The following is a 15,066-nucleotide window of genomic DNA, read 5'->3' as shown; positions in this document are numbered from 1 at the left end:
AAAGGGTCGTATTCTCGCTGGTTAAGCAGGCATTCTAACACTTCTTTCTTACTAATTTACTTTAATATTACACCATACTACAGTCTTGTCTTACTTGCTTCTGTGTATACATCCTTATAATACCCACATACATTACATAAAAAACAAAAGAGAATGGACAGACACAAACTGGTAAGGAAGTGGTGTTATTGTGCCTCCTTACCAAACACAACGACCACAGCTGTTTGACAACATAATTTACTGTACAGTCTCTACGCAACTTTTCTTTGGCTCATTCACGAGTGTTGGCATCAGTATAAACACTTTTCTATACTTTGACTACATTTTTCTTTTTGGCATACTCATTTTTTTTAGGCATGAACTCAATACATACAGAATTAGACAGAGGTAGTCAGCAGGTTCAATACTGAACCTGGGTCCTAGGGTTTAAGCCAGGGAGTTTTGATAAAGTCTGTTGAAAAACTGTTTGGTCACTACCAAGTGTAACTAGTTCCATAGCTGTAGAGGAGGGGGTAAAGGAAAGTACATGGATTAGATGCGGGTGAATTATTCTGGATAGGGCATCGACAAACATGCCTTTGCGTGAAACTTGAATGAAACAACATGCGAACACATCTCCTTGCTTTTACTAAATGTTACATGCCTGGAACAATGTATGACCTAGTCATACGCCTTGTTTTATTTTCATCTCACTTTACAGCTCACAAACTTATATCCATCTCATTTTCTCGATTGACCATTCAATACTCTAAAATCTCTAGACTAATTTGTCACTTCTACATTCACATAATATTTTCACCTTCAATTTTACTGCTAATGTATTGCAATCTCTCTCTCTCTCTCTCTCTCTCTCTCTCTCTCTCTCTCTCTCTCTCTCTCTCTCTCTCTCTCTCTCTCTCTCTCTCTCTCTCTCTCTCTCTCTCTCTCTCTCGTTTGACCTCTGACTTAAGCAGATGAAGTACTTCCACCGCTTCTCCGAGGGCCTGCTTAAGATGGCGCTTACCCAACGACTTTCCTCCTTTTCCTGCACAAAGGAATTAATTAACGACTTCATGGACAGAGAAGGTGAGTCCATGTGTTTGTTTTGTGAATAAGTGAGTTGATTGGATTTAGAATTCAGGAAAATGGTGAGGCCACCACCGTGTTAACTGTCAGGCTAAAAGGGTGGGAAGTGATGCTGGGAAGAGATGCTGTCATGGTGAGTGCTAAGGCAGTATTTGTAGAGGAAACGGAAGCAAAGTGTTTGGCAGTTCACATAACCAAAAACACAACAGACTAGATGATAGTGTTGATTTCCAGCCAGTCTTGAAAGGTACAAGTCTAAGATACGTAACAGTCATAGGAGTGCTGCATTAAGAAAGGGTTTCAGGTTCCAGAAGGTGAAGTGAAGGATGACTTTAGAGTCGTACTTGTCGGGGATTAATTGATTAGGAATCAGGAGGGGGAGTTTTGCGTTACTGCTTCTAAACGGAAGTGAATTTGCTTTCCTGCATGCAGGATACAGGATTTGATTGAGAATGTTGATGACTTAGTCAAAATCACCTCAAAGAACACGGTCCATCATTGTAGTAGGAACGATCAGTGTAACTTCAATTAAGTCAAAGAAGATACTTAATAAGTATAAGGATCTTATTAGAGGATTCAAGAAAAGCCATAGGAAATTAATTATCTCTGGTTTGCTACGAAGATCTGATGTCATTTGTGATCCTCGGCAAAATGATGCAGATCAAGAGCAGGCTAGAGGGCCTGCGTAGGAAGGAGGCTATGATGTCTGTCGATGTGTGAGAAAATTTTAATCATGACAGGAGGTTGTGTGACAGAGGTGGTCTTCACCTCAATAGGATAGGAAAATCTAAGTTACACGTAGGTAGAGTTATAAATGACAGTGATAGGCATGCTTGAGATGGTGATAGAGAGGTAGTTAGAAGGATATCTAATGGCATAGCTGCTTACAGTCTAATCCCAGAGGCTAATGGTGGCAGGGTAAGTTAAGTGAGGTCACATCAACACATAAGGTACAGGTAGAAAACCAAAGGTTTTCTTGGGAGGGCGAGGTACGTAACATCAGTGGTTAATAGAGATGTTTCAGTCTGACTGAGAGTGAAAAAGGAGGAAATAGGGTTGACTTCTTTTTTTTTTTTTTTTTTTTTTTGCTCGCTCTGCTTCCAAACACAGCCATACAAACTATATTATTTGACTGAAAAAATTATCATTTGAAAGTTAGATGAATTAACCACTTAAGTAACTTCCGTAAATGACAAAATCTTATGATTATAGAATCATGGTTAAACCCTCGGGACAAGCACCTTATTGGAGGACAATCGCAAGAAAGCTATAATATGTTTGAACAAATCACGATTGCAGAAAACCGGCGTGAAAGATCTAAGTTATACAGGAATTATATAAATGCACTGCACATAAAATAAATCGATGTTGAAATATAAGATTCTTTTTATGTCGAAGTTTTCATGGAGAGTAATTAACCCATTTTTCTCTGTGTACTATAAAGGCCGCTCATGTTAGACGAGGGAAACAATAAATTACTACTGTATATGACGAAATAGAATCTGTCCTAGAAAACAAAGACGACGGTTTTTGGGGGGACTTTCATAATTCACATATTAACTTGAAAAATTAATGTGTAGACGAAGAAGGGAACAGGTTGCTAGAACTAGTGGATGGTACACCTAAGTCAGGCGGTAAAGGCACGGACACAAGAACACAGGACAATAAAACATTCTACTTTGTCCTGCCAAAATAGACTGGTCTAATAAATATGAGTGATGCTGGTGAAAATTTTGGTGGCATTAATGATAATACCATCTATATATATAAAAGACCCTCGTTGTTTGTTTGTTTGTCCTTCACTCAGGCACAAACCTGCCCCAGACCCAAATATATTCTGAACCAGGGTGACCCAAGGATGGTTTTAGGGGGGTCAATATTCAGATCTGGGTCATTTGAGGTCACCGGCATAGTGTTTTCCTTTTTGGTCCAGACAACGCCGGGTACCCCTGCAGACCAATTTTTGACACAGATTCACATGACCTCTAGTTCTGACATAGGCTATGTGAGGTTGGCCTGCGAGGTCATTTGAGGTCACCGGTAATACATGCTCGAACGAATGGACCCAGCACCCCAATTTTTGACACGGAGACTCACTTGACCTCCAGTTCGGAAATACGCTATGTGAGGTTGATCTCGGAGATTTGAGGTCATCGATCGGAGGTCATTTGAGTTCACTAGTAATGCACGCTCGAACGACTGGACCCAGCAACCCACTTTTTGGCATGGAGACTCGCATGACCTCCATTTTGGACACTGGTTATGTGTGGCTGATCTCCGATGTCATTTGAGGTCACCGGTAATAGTATACAAGTGCGCACAAACACTGTGCGTTAGTGTGCGATAGCTTAAATAGAAAGTTCCTGGACCTCTTACAACTCCTCTTCAAAAACATAAGAGGGACATTTCTGGAGTAGAAGGAAAGATTGAACTAGAACAAATAGGATTACATTTTTTGCCCGGCAGCGCCGGGTACCCCAGCTAGTCAAACATAAAAATGTAACCTCCAAGGCCACTACAGATAGTCTCTTAGATCCTATCTTCATCAAAGCTAACGACGATAATATGAATACGAAGTTTTCAGCACCAGCCATAATATTTCTCTTATCGTTATTCGCTTTTACAATCACTTTCTTACTTTCTTACATTCGCTCCCAGATTCATTCACAAAGCCTTGCAGTTCATATTCATCTTCACTTAGTGATGCAGAAGCGTCAGTACACAGCCGTGAAGGAATTTTCAAATGGGAGGATGGAAATATTTGATGAATGAAAAGAAGTAGTAGGTAAATATGAGTGATTGGTTCAGTAGGGTAGAATTACGAACACATATATGAGGAGAGATGGAAGGAAGAATTGGGATGACGGAAAGAAATGACAGCCTGGATAAGTAAAGTGTGGATGGTATGTAAGCCAGTGACCAGTGTGAAGAATGGAAGGTTCCAGGAATACTTTAACAGGGAATGAAGTGGACTTGCTATTAATGGAATGAAGGTAAAAATGGAAAGTTAAATAATGGCAAGAAGTATTAGATTCAGAGAAAATTGTGGTAAAGAAGCATGCAGGTAAATCTGGAAGAAGAGTTGATGAACAGTGAAAGCACTGGAGCATTGGCTGAGAGGACAAAATGAATGAAGGGACATGAGATTATCCGAAGTATATAAGGAGGAATGATGAGATTAAACTGTGGTTGACCTAATCTGGGTGGAAATAGGTTGTGATGTGTGAGTGAATCCAGCTGGTGTGACCAAGACTCATAGACGGTGGAGTGGTTGGGAGCCTCAGGGCGCGATGATCCGCTTCCCTATTCACGAATATTTAATGATTTACACTGATCACACTATGTCATAATTTCAGTATCTTATACAATTTTTTTTTTTCCATTCAGTGTTTTTTTATCACTGCCGTTCAGCTCAAAAATGCTTTATTATTGTCTTTGATTTTTTTTTTTTTGGTCTCATCCTACTGTACCTGTTGTTAATTTATCATAATTATTATACGAAACTGTTATCCGGATGTCTATAAGTTTTCAGTGGTATTTGAGACCTATCTCTTCTACTACTGATACGATATGATATTTGAAACCCGTTTAGCAAGGATTAGATTAATTTCTTTGTTTTTCTTGAAAAACAAACTTTAGTTCTTCCCAAATTTTCCTTCTGTTGGTAAAATGCTTAATTACACGTCCTCTTCCCTGAGGGGTTTGGGGACGGCTATTGCTTTCACTCGGTTTTATCTGCTTGTCTGTCTGCCTGTCTGTCTGTTAACAATTTTACGCGAAAAGTACTTGTGATATTTTGAGTAAATTACAGGGATGATGGGCTATGACCTTGTGATCACTTGATTAAATTTTGGGCCAAACTGGGCCAAGGCCCAGGCTGTAGGCCCCCCAAAAAATGTTTTAAAAATATAAAAAACATTGCATTTATCGTCATAACTCCTTTCAATTTCGTCAAATCGAAATGAAACCAAAACCTACAGGTGCATCTTTCAAATCTGCATCCTATAACATGCCTCATTACATCAGGGGGGTCACCTCCAGTTAGCGGTAAGGAGGGTCAATGTCAGGTGGGTCGGGCCTAAAATTTCAAATGGGCATCAAATCGTCGATCTTCACCCGATTTACTCCAGATTTGATATGTGACGTCTGTGACTAGATATCCTGTTGTGTTTATTCGTCAGCACTAATATGACTGCCGGTAACGGGTTTGCTGGGCCTTGGTACCGCTTTTTGTTTTGTTTTACTTAGCAGAATTCTCATCCCGCACAAAAACTGGAGCGCAGTGTCCTGGCATGCATGTACAAGTACCCTCTAAATTTACCGTTGAGTCTTTTTACACACACTAGCACGCTGACTCGCACTTACACCCAACCCAGCAACATATTTTCTGGTTTGCGCGAAAGTTATGATACTGGAATTCAGGCTGAAATATTTGTTAATTACCTACTAATATGATGGATTACCTACTAATATCCAATCCATCATCCTTATTATATAGCACATAACACTGCCTCCAGAATATATATATAATAATGTTTAAGAAATGTAAATCTTGTAGAGAGTGTCTGCATACGGTTCACCCATGTATCGAAAATATATCAATTGTGCAAACAGCAAAAAGGAAAGCAAGAGGTGTTGAGGTGGCCCATGCCTCCCTATCACCAGGCAGGGGATCATACACACTGACATGTTAATCGAAGGCGTGTGGGTGACAATCGAGGGCATTAATAACTTGGGCAGGGATAGGAAGCGTTGGGAAATGAACTAAGAAGGAGGGAGATCAAAGAATGAAAGGAGTAAGAAGAAAGCAAACAAGGGAAATAAAAAGACCAGAATAAGAAGCGGTGCCAAAGCATAGTAAACTCGTCCCCGGCAGTCATTTTAGTGCTGACGTATAAACACAATAGGGTATCTAGTCACTGATGTCACATATCAAATTTGGAGTAAATCGGGTGAAAATTGACGATTTTATGCTCATTTGAAATTTTTAGGCCCGACCTACCTGACATTAAACCTCCTAGGGGGGTGACCGCCCTGATTTAATGAGGCATGTTATGAGATGCAGATTTGAAAGATGCACCTGTAGGTTTTGGTTTCATGTCATTATGACGAATTTGAAAGGAGTTATGGCGAATAAACGATTCTTTTACTTTTTAAAAACATTTTTGGGGCCTACATCCTGACCTTATTCTAATTTGGTCCAAAATTTAATCAGGTGATCAGAAGTTCATAGCCCATCATCCCTGCAAGTTTAGTCAAAATCGCACCTGTAATTTTCATGTGAAGTTGTTAACAGACAGACAGACAAACAAACAGACAAACCAAGTGAAAACAATACTCGTCCCCGAGCCCCTCCGGGGCAGGGACTGCTATAAAGCTCTAGTGTATGTTGCAGGTGTCATAATTTAACTTTAACAAGAAGCAGTGCTAAGGCACAGTAACCCGTCTCCTGCAGTCATTTTAGTGCTGACGTATAAACACAACAGGATATCTAGTCAAAGATGTCACATATCAGATTTACAGTGAATCGGGTAAAAATTGCCGATTTTATGCCAATCTGAAATATTAGGCCCGATCAACCTTACACCGCAAATTGACCTAGGACCTACACACAGAACTGCTATGGGAGAGTTGTTTGTCTTTGCTTTGTGTTTCCACTTTTACCAAGTGAAATATTTTGGGCAAGAAGTAACTGGCAACTCCTCTGGTGTTGACGGGAGGTGGTGAAACACTCAGCACGTCAGTGCCTGCCCAGAAACGAGAGTTGGAGTATATATTCCCGTCGCTCCGAGCTTGCATCTCCCTCTTTTTTCGTATGCATTACTGTTTGCCCTGTTATTTTCCTAGAGCCGAGTTGTCATGCTGGAAATTACTACTCAAGGGATGAGAGGGTTCGTACCATTGCATGGAGGCAGGATAACGTCCCTATCAACACGACTTGTGAACGTACTGGATGTGCAAAGTCAACCGTCATGAAGATTCTTGCTGCAGCGCGCGGTTTGCCACCTGATGTCGTACCAGAGCACAAGCATGGCGGTGGAAAGAAGAGGACGACTTCCAGAGGTACGGATACGCTCCTGAAGAGGGAGGTAATCAAGAATCCTCAACTACCAGCAGCAGAATTGAAGAAAATGCATCCCCAGCTGTTACATCTCAATTCGAACTATCCAACACCGCTTGCAGGAGGAGCTGGGTTTGCCAAGCTGCATTGCAGCCAAGAAATCGCTTCTCACTGACAGCATGAAGAAGTAGTGCATTTAGTTGCCAAGAAGTATGCACATTGGACATCGGATGAGTGGAGAAAAGTTATGTTTTCCGATGAAGCACATTTGAAGTGTTCCTGGTGCGATCTGCCAAGGTTGGTCCCCCCGCCTCCCATAGTCGATATGACCCTGCTTACATGGTGCCGACTGTTAAGCACCCTCAACCAGTAATGGTATTAGGGTGCTTTTCAGGTGAAATGGGAAGGGGAGGCCTCTACTTTCTTCCTAGGAACTTAATGATGAATGGTATCCAGTACATTCAAGTTCTGAAAGACCATTTGTTAAACTTTTTTGCTATTCATGGATGCGACTTTTTCACGCACGATTCAGCCCCATGTCACAAGTCAAGAAAGGTGACAAAATGGCTTCAGGATAATCGGATTGAGGTTCTCGACTGGCCTGGTAACAGTCCAGATCTAAATCCAATAGAAAACAGCTGGGCAAAGATGAAGAAAATCATGGCAGGGAAGAAGACATCCAATCTGGACAACCTCAAGACTGAACTGACATATGTTTGGTGCAAAGAAATGTCCTTAGATTACTTTAGAGATCTAAGTGATTCCATGCCAAAACGCATCCAACTGGTCCTGAAAAACAAGGGAAACATGATTTCATATTAACGAATGGTATTTCATGAGCAAACATAGTGATATACTATGATTTCTGTGTTTTTTAATACCTTGTGGAGAGAGGTCCTAAGTCAATTTGCGGTAGCTAATTGACCCCCCCCCCTTTACCACTAACTGGGGGGCGACCCCCGTGATGTTAGGCATGTTATGGGATGCAGATTTGAAAGATGTACATATAGGTTTTGGTTTCATGTCGATATGACGAATCTGGAATGAGATATGGAGAAAAAAAAAAAAAACGATGTTTTTAATCAATTTTTTGGACCTTCAGCCTGGGCCTTGGTCCAGTTCTTGGCCCCAGATTTGATCATGAAATCAGAAGGTCGTAGCCCATCATCCCTGTTATTATAGTCAAAATCACACCAGTAGGTCTCCCACAAAGTTGTTAACAGACAGACAAACAAATATACAAACCGGGTGGAAACAATACCCGTCACCGATCCCCTCGGGGCGAGGACAGGTAAAAATGAATGAGAGAAAGAAGCAGAGAGACCTTTACAGAAGGAGAGGAAAAAAGGGAAAAGAGTTGGAATACATACAGAGAAAGACAAGTAAGAGCACTCAGCGAGTGCAACCTCTGTGCCTACTGTTTTGTTTAAGGCCGGACTTTAGACATTACAGCAATTTCTCTCAGAACTGAATTACTTCATTCTTCCCAGACCTTTGACACGTCAGCCAAGTTTGGAGCCAAAGCTCACCAAACTTGTTAGAAATGATCTCATCCTATGACCCTGACCTTTGATTGATTGTGTTTACAATGGAATCAGTTTATCCATACCTTACCCAGAATGGTTTTAAAGAAATTGGCGTAAACTGAATGAAACGTGCTGTAGGTGACCTTGACGTGTGTACTTCATAGCTTTCAGTTCTAAAAAGCAATACGACATCCCATCAGTTGATCCTCAGTTCTTTTACAAAGTTTGGTCCAAATCAGATCAGAACATTTAGTATTTTGTTCACACACACAGCCATAAGGGTCGACTTTGCATTTGCCTTGTGACCTTGACGTTTAAGTGACCGTTCTCAAAAGCAAACCCAATAGTACGTGCATTACCGTCAACACTTCACCAATTTTGGCTTAAATGAAATCTGCTTCTGACAATGATACATTAAAATATGACATAAATGTATGATTATGACTTGTTTTTGTGAGTTTCTAATGCTATTTCCACTATTTACTTAAGTGTTCACATAAACATTTATATTGTCCGACATGTCCTCTCCTCTGTCTGAATGCTGCTTTCACATTAGGCAACAATATGCATACTCGTATATTAGTGTGAAATAGGGTACAGATCATGTTGTCTCTGTCTGTTATCTGTTTTCTGTCACTCTGTTGAGCTGTCTATACTCACTCATGTAAGTACAGTATATACTGTACATTGATACAAGTGTATATGCATGGATTTTTGTTTATTTGGCTAGGATTATAATCCGGGAAAATTTGTACTTTCTTTAATGGATCGAAGTTATCCAATTTATCTCCATATTATTTAGTTTCTTTTGTTATTCTCTTGATATTGCATGATCTTATGAAATTCGTAATCTAGAGAATGTAATACAAATTCAAAATCCTTTTACATTAAATCTAGTTTAGCAGCAGTGGAGATTTTTGAAATATAAACTTTGTTACATGGGTATTACAGTTAGGACCCACTTCTTCCTGCATTTCCTCATTTCCTTCGTTATGGTCATTGTATTTTTCTAAAGTATTCTCCCCCTATCTTATATCCGTTGTCCCCAATATTCTTTTCTTCGAACCGATATCCTTTATGTCGTTATCTTAGTTTTTCTCAATGAAAAAAGTTTCTTTCAACTTTTTTTTTTTTTTTTAATAATCATAGTTGTTCATATGCACTCCACTGTTGCTTTCTCATATACAGTATTTCTTATCCCCTTCCATTACTCTCCTTCCATCCCTTTTCTCATCGAAATAACAACCACTATCTTCCTTCATAACCTACTCGTATTATGGCACTTAAGACTTTCTTGAGTTCTGAGGATCATGTCGGCAATACTGATCGCCAGTCATTTCCGTTGTCGTGAAAGAAGGTAATTAAAATTTTCAAGGAAGAGAGAAAAACATGCTTTTTTTATCGGCCCAAATGATCCTCGAGTCAGGCATTGTTATATCCTGTTACGTCCAAAACTGAATACTGTGGCAACTACTCACCGGCACAGAAGACGGCCAAGCAACGTTTACTGAGTGGTAGTGAAATAGGATTTTGGGTGTTAAGTGCCATTTCCTACCAGCGCTGCAACCATGACAGTTTGCATTCAGTAATTTCCGTTTCTACTGGTGACTCGAACTGCACTGTTAAACTACGAGTGGGTAGTGGGTACCAACGCGTCCAGGACTATTGTGTGATTTACGTGTCGTGTAAAGCAGCATTCCATTCAATAATATTTCTGAATCAACACCAGCAACTCTGACATCGGAAAAAAATATATATAAAACGATCAAAGTAAAGAGTATGATATTGTTCAGTGACTGAAATTGTGTTGTCTGTGACAATAGGAAAACATATATTATGATGGTGGTGGGGATGAAATGCAGATTAGGATGGATCGTGCTATTAATGAAATAGGTTAAATTTCTTTATTACCAAAGTGCAATTTATATTACATGTACTTTATAAAAAAGTCTTGGCATAACCAACTGAGCGGAAGCTTCCCAGTGAACATGGAATCTTAGCATAAAGGAGAATTTAATATTTAGGCAGCTGGCAGATGAGCCTGTATCTCGTGCAGGTAGAAAGTCGACGATGCTGACAATTAGCAGGTGGAAGTTATACCGGTTGTTGTGGATCATGTATGTGGCTATCAGTTCATCACGATGATGTCCTTTATATTTTTGCTGTCGATATTCACCAAAGGAGAAATCTCGGGCTGTAAAAGGGTTATAAACAAACTCCAATGACCAATATTGTTATGAGCGGTCTCATTATAACTGAATGACAATAGGTGACAATAGAGAGGATTAAATAAAGAAGGTGTCAACACGCATTACAGGTTATCTAAAGAACTTGATCTCTTTATTAAGTTAGGATAAATCAAGGCCTGCCATAGTGTTGTAAGATTGTGCTGTGCGGGGAAAACATTCTGCAGTAAAAGATCCGATGTGTTATTAGCTTATTGTGCCCAGTGTCCCTTTAAATGGAAAGCACTGGACATTTTCTAAAGTTAACGAAAGGGGTAACCCCAGGGTTCGAATCTGTAAGTTCTGCAACTATAAGCCGATTGATAAAGGATGGTACGCTATGTAGCATACTGTTCCAGCAAAATCTCACATACAGCAACACTGTATACTACTGTCACAGGGGGAATGCGAATTTTAAAAATATAATGCTGATATAAATATATATCGACTAGTGAAATCTAATAAGTTTTATTTTATTGCGGCTTACTTCGCCGATTCTCTAAAGATGAGAATTTAATAAACTTTCTCAATGGTACCCAGCAGAGACTATCTGCTCACGAATACTGTATCATTAGTACTGTTGGCCTCTGAGAAAGTGTCTTTACCCCTTGACAATCAATAACTAATACTAATAATAATGGACAGGTCCTTGCTGACACTAACCCCTGGCTGTCACAATGGATTTAAGATTTAATATGGAAGAACTGGCCTAAATACCAGTCATGATAAATATAAGAAGTTTGTGCAAACAAGGAGTAGCACACTAAAGTAAGCTCAATGTGGAGAAATCAAACACGATTCTACATTTACATTAAGCTCAAGAAAAGAACTTTAAATTTATTAATTACAAGAAAAATTTGTTACAAGTATCTCAAAATGAATTCAAATATCAGAGGAAATACACTCACTCGCTCACGTTCAAAAAGCTAATTAGTCTTAAGCCTAGGGAAAAGAATGGATATACTAGTCAGTGGAGGGAACGGAGCTAGCTGAGAAGAGGCTGGGCATCTCTAACTGCTGAGTCCACACAAGAGCCGATTACCAACTCGGTGGGGAGATACAGGAAATCGAAGAACTAGTGAAGACTCTCAGCACTGGGCTCGATGGCTCCTCACTCGCATGGCTGTCCAACACCAACTGATGTAACCAACAAGCCGGGTACGGGGGTGAGAAATGGCCATGTTCATCGGAAGTGGGCGTGGCCTAACTTCAACGGTCAACGGAGACAGGACGAACGATATACACACGCAATAAAATCACTCAATGCAGCACTGTCATGCATGAGAACAGTCACTTTGTAGCGTGACGAATATTCTGAAAAACCATCCCTATCAAACTGCATACAGAGACGGTTAAAGTGAGTGATACACAGTGGGTTTTCCACTAAAGTTCCCATCCCGATCAAATTGCATACAGGGACGGTAAAACTGAGTGATACGCAGTGGGTTTTCTACTAAAGTTCGTGGCTTCCCACTTTACTATGTCATGAATTTGTATAAATACATGGTCTCGCAAATTCGTGACAACAACTGAGTTATCCTCTTCCGTCTGTAAACTTCCTTTTGACCTGCAATTAACAACCGACTTCATTTAGTTTAGAGGCCTCTGGTAATGAATGGAGCCATGGAGATTGCTCCAGTATGAGTGGTGTTGTTACTATGTTAAGAACAGTCGCCAGATTACCCAGAGAAGATATTACTAACTTAATACTGTAGTAAGAAAAGGCATAAATGCTCTTCTTTGATGCAGTCCGATTTCAGTTTTTTTTTTTTTTTTTTTTTTTTGCTAACTCCTCACACTTTTAGGTAAAGAAATACTTCCCATACTAAAAATATATAAAGGCTACATCGAAGTCCTCGAGTTCCAGTAGTTATTCCTTAGAAGAAATAAAATCGGTTTCGTCTCAATTCACATCATGTCATCTCACCTGCATGTTATAATCCTCTTACTTTATTCTTTCTATTGTATTTCCTCTGACCGCCCTCGCACCTGATTTCTGCTGTGCTGGCACTGTCAGAGCCTTTCAAGCTGCTAACGAGCTGACTCCTTTCTAGTTTGTTTGAACCTTCTTTCTCGTAATTTCCTCAGTTTCTTTTCCACATGTTGCCTCCCTCTCTGCCCCAACTATATTATTGGCTTCAGATTTTTTTTTTTTTTTTTTTTTTTTTTTTTACCCCTGAATGATCTCCACCCTCTCCATCCCCCACATACTATTGTTTACTGGGATGTAGTATAATGAACACAATCATATTTATATAAAGCACACATTTTTAAAAACAAGTCTTACAAGAAGGATTACTCCATCTTAACATTTCCCTTGCCAAGCTCAGCATCTTTAGCCAGGAGCTTATTTACCCCCCAAAATAGACCGTAGTGTACATTGATGTTTGTACAGTAGGTAGGAGTTTGTGGAGAATTACGGATGCTTTGTCAGTCATGCAGCTATTATTGGTTGTTTGGGGATATGAACAAAAGACAAAACCTCGTTAATTAACTGTGTACAATGACCAGCCTTACAGTTATTTCAAATAATACAGTGCTAAATTTTTTTGCTTTATTATGTTGGAAATGAAAGAAGTATGTTGCCGGAATGCTACCTTCTTGTACTCAGTAGTGTGGTGAGAATGGTTTAACTGTCACAGTTACTACAATTGCAGTATAACTTTAAACATAAAAACTTCCCCAACTGATACAGTATGATTTACAGTTGATTTATGTACTTAAATTTTCTATAATACTTATAAAGAAAGATTCTGGAAAGATTATTCCCGCTCCCATGGACTGTTCTTAATTCTGGATCAGACGTTAGTGAAGGTAACGGCGAATGATCAACCATAAAAAAAAAAGAACTTGACACTAATGAAACGACATTACTAACCAAATATATAAATAAATAATAGGCCTGCTCGAATATCCCATATTTCATCTTATGTCATACAAATATATGTTCACCGCTTGATAAATGCGTTATCATGAAACTATGTACATAATATTATTAGTTACACCAAATTGCATTTATGGCAAGTACTATTGGTTTAAATAATTAAATTTTTATTTATGCCAGACCTCAAACACATGTTTGATAAATGGTTTTAGTGCTGGCGGTTCCTGGTATGTTGGTCGCCAAAGTTGCTTTGAACTTTTCTTGCAGGTGTGCTTGGCAAGTTAACGTATCATCTGGGGCTAAAGAAATTTTCCTCCAGTTTTACAGGCTTGGTAGTGTAAGTTGGTACAGCTATTGCATACATCTAAATTACTTACTTGAACACCGTACACATAACTGCTGAGGTTCTCTGTCCATCCATTTTCTTTCGGAATATGAAATTCTTTACTTGCTAACATATCTACAGCTGCTGTATCGGAGTGCTCTGTACTGCCGTCTTAACGATATCAAGGTTCGGAAGAATAAGTAATTTATGCAGTTAATGCAGGACGACTTAATTTAAGTGAAAATGAGTCATAGAGGCCTGCTAGTGTTACTACTGACCAATGCTAAGCACTTCCTTCTCGAGTCAACTCAAGTATTCTATTGCAGCTAACGCCATTACCATCATACTCTACTGAAAGTCGTAGAAACTTGAGAGCGTTAATGTGTTATTATTAGTATATCTTATAAATATGCCCTCATTTCACTTTTTGCTCGATGTACTTACTTTTTTTTTTTCAAATTAAGTGGCTGTTTTCCAGAAAATAATTTGGCGAAGATTGTGTTCGTAAAAACAGCTTGAGTAATAACACCAGAACCCCCGAAACAACAAATATTGTGGAGTGGAAAAGAGAAGGTGAGAGTCATTCATCTCTTTCAATCTCTGGCTCACTGCACACTCTTCTTTTATTATTTATTGTGACGTGGATTGTATGCTAGGTTGCCTGTATATGACATATTTTTAACAAGAGACTTGGTTTCGCCCACTACAGTGTACAAAATTCATTGCGTTAATGTATTTCCGAACGAGATGGGTTCATATCCATCCATGATTCTCACTGATGATTTCCATACTCCATCTTTTAGGTAATAGTTTCCTTTGGGATGATGGTGATTGTACTCGTATATAACCAAAAAATTGGTGTTAAAACTCTGTGACATATTCACCGCATAATAGTTTTCATTTTCTGTGACAAAAAATGACAACTGCACTTTACATTGTCTCTCATAAGGCAGAGAGATGGCCATCTAAAATTTTTCCGG

The sequence above is a fragment of the Coenobita brevimanus genome, chromosome 89, assembly GCF_032717465.1.
Source record: "Coenobita brevimanus isolate Jiangsu-jjx chromosome 89, ASM3271746v2, whole genome shotgun sequence".
In the NCBI taxonomy this organism is placed as follows: Eukaryota; Metazoa; Arthropoda; class Malacostraca; order Decapoda; family Coenobitidae; genus Coenobita; species Coenobita brevimanus.
The sequence above is the reverse complement of the archived record's forward strand: the minus strand, read 5'-3'. Positions refer to the sequence as shown.